Source organism: Malania oleifera, chromosome 13 (genome assembly GCF_029873635.1).
Source record: "Malania oleifera isolate guangnan ecotype guangnan chromosome 13, ASM2987363v1, whole genome shotgun sequence".
NCBI classification, from domain to species: domain Eukaryota; kingdom Viridiplantae; phylum Streptophyta; class Magnoliopsida; order Santalales; family Ximeniaceae; genus Malania; species Malania oleifera.
In genome coordinates, this window is record NC_080429.1 from 17,284,006 (window position 1) to 17,287,196 (window position 3,191).

Here is a 3,191-nt window from a genome sequence, read left to right on the forward strand (position 1 = left end):
TTTTGTGGCATGATTGTGTAAATGATTCTTTTTAACTACGAACTCATATGTTATATTACCTCTTCGTTCAATACTTGCATCCAATATGATAAATGTGTAATTTCTAAGTCGGTTTCTATCTTATCTTCAGAATGGATTCCGAGGGGAAGGACATTGTAGTTGGAGGGGATAATCACGTGGATACTTCCAGTGAGGATGATATGGATGCTTCGGTAGTGCTACAAAGTATAGAGCGGCAGGCCAGGAAAGAGAACCAAAGGGACTTTAGAGAGCAGTATCAGCCACCGATTGGTCGAGGCTACACTTTTCAGCAGTTTACTCGGACGAATCCGTTGGTTTTGGCAAGAGGAGTGAATCCGGTCACAGCTGAAGATTGGGTTCAGAAAATAAAGGAACTGGAGGGTGCGCTGGAGTGCACAGAGGAGCAAAAGGTCTGGTACGCCACTTTTAAATTAGTGGGGGAAGTGAAAAGGTGGCGGAGATCAGCAAAACTAGTAAAGGAACAGCGGCCAGGGCGTGCAGTTATTACCTGGAGCCATTTTAGGGAGGTTTTCTTCGATAGATACTTCCCTAGTGCTACCCAAGAGGCTAAGGCAGAGGATTTCCTGAATTTGACTTAGGGACACTTGAACATATAGCAGTACACGGCCAAGTTTATGGAGCTATCCCGCTTCACTCGATACATGATCCCGAACGAGCCAAAGAAGGCCCGAAGGTTTGAGAAGGGTTTGAGGCAGGGGATGCGTGCACAGGTGGTGGCGTTGTTGACTCAGAGTTTTTCTGAGTTGGTCAACAAGGCCATGGCAGTTGAGGACAGTATCTAGGAGGGTGAGAGACTAGCAGTAAACCAGGAGAAGAGACCTTTGCCTCAGGGATTTCAGACTAGCACCAGCTAGAGTTCATGTTGAAGGCCTGTTAATTTCACGAACCAGCAGTAGGAGATGGGATATCAGGGCCATCAAGGGAATCCACCACATCCTACCTGTCCCAAATGCCATTAGAGGAATTGGGGCGAGTGCAAAGGTAGACCAATTGGCTGCTACCGATGTGGTGGGGTTGGACATATGGCACGAGACTACTGCACGATGTTGACTCACACTCTTCCATAGCATCAGCATCGGAGAGGTAACCAGGCACCCCAAGGTGGTCACTAGAGGGGCACTGCCCAGGTGCAGGTGTACTCGCTTGTATTGGGAGATGCGGAGAACGCTAGAGACGTGGTAACAAGTACTATTTCCATTTTTTCGAATAGTTCTATTGTGTTGTTTAACTTAGGTGCGATGCACTCTTTCATATCTTGAGGATTGGTTAAATTGTGCGAGGTGGAGACTCAATTGTTAGATATCAAGTTAGGTGTGGTCATGCCGACAGCGTCAGTTGTTATGTGTAGTAAGGTGATCAATGACTACCCAGTGGAGATTCGGGGGAGAATGCTGCTTGCTAGCTTAATTTTTTTTGACATGCATGGGTTCGATGTCATTTTGGCGATAGATTGGCTAGCATCCAACTATGCGAGCATTGACTACCACAGGAAGGAGGTAGTGTTCAGACCTCTTGGGGGGCAAGAGTTTAATGAATTCGTCGGGTTATGTGTGCGCTCTGCACCACAAATCCTTTAAGAAATTCAAGCAAAGAAGTTACTTCTGGAGGGTTGTCAGGGATACCTTACATTTGTAAAAGAAGCACCAAAGGAGGGACTTATGCTGGAAGATGTCCCAGTGATAAGGGAGTTCTCGAATGTTTTTCCTGAGGACTTACCGGGATTGCCTCCTGATCGCAAGGAGGAGTTTGCCATTGAATTAAATTCAGGGATAGCGCCCATTTCTAAGGCTCCAAATAGAATGTTTCCGAGTGAATTAAAGGAGCTAAAGGAGCAAATGCATGAACTACTGATCAATCGAGGGGTGTTAATCAGCAAGTCCTGAGCGGGTTATCATCTATAAGGGAGCGCCGTATCGGAAGGTTAGAGTGAGGGTGTGAGGTAGCGTCGTGTGGTTGGTTGCAGGTGTATTAGTTAGTATGGTTATGGGTATTAAGAAGGATAAGATGTGAAGTTGTTTGATACGGATGGCATACGATTACTGGAATGACTATAGATAATGCTGACAAGAAAGAGACTACAGTAACGTATTATCCCCGTATGTCTATGACAATCTATTGTGATCCTAAGTGGAAATGGAGGATACACAATGATTGGTTCTTATAATGATCGATCTTGCCACACGTGAAGCTGATGTCTTATGTAATATGCATCTATGATTAATAGTCCTCTGTAGGGACCAAAAGATGATTCCAAAGACAGCTGGTGAAGCAGTTAGAACTGTACTATTCACCATCTGTTTTGATGTACCAAAAGGAAGAGCACTTTACATAGAAGGTAAGTGATGCGTTTTAGGTAAAAGAACTCCAAGTGACAAATTGAAGACATGTTAATCTAGTGAAGCGTTCAGAATATGAGGCAATGAAATAAAAATGAAGCGAAGCTTAAGGGCAAGCAAAAATCAAAGTCACCAAGAAGTGAACACTTCAAAAGGCTGAAGGAGTTGGCTGCAAAAAGGAATTTACCAGAAAGACGCCTAATAGGTAGACGAATGTCAGTGACAGTGAACTTCAAAAACCAAGTCATTTAGATATGTGAGTAGGCTATCTGTATAAAACAAACAAATCGAGTAACTATGTGAACGACTTTGTTTTACAAAGAGCTAAAACATGGTTTTGAATAAAGAACTAAACATAAGGTGCTCTCAAAGGAAGGAAAGTGTTTCAAAATAAGAAATTGAAGTGTTCGATAAGTAGAGTGCAAGTGAGTAAAATGACTGTCTGGTCTGTTAGGGACAGACGACTGGCAAGTTAAAGGGTTTAAATAAAAGTATTGCGGGGTTAAATTTTGAACTAGTGACATGAATGACGTATCATGTGCAATGATATTTAAAGTATGTTTGGGTGTAAAATTTTAACTACGGACAATGACTGCCATGTCATGGGCCAGACGACTTGCCACGTGGAGCAAATTTTTAAATCTCAAAGGTGAGAGTTCTTTATACTAGGATTGTGAATTATGTACATATAGATTAATTCAATCATAGGTTAAGTGTTTTTATCAATTTGTTTAGCTAAGTTTGAATTTATGGATCAACATCTTTCAAAGTTTACGAATTTCAATACATTTACTCAACAATTTAATGTTCTTC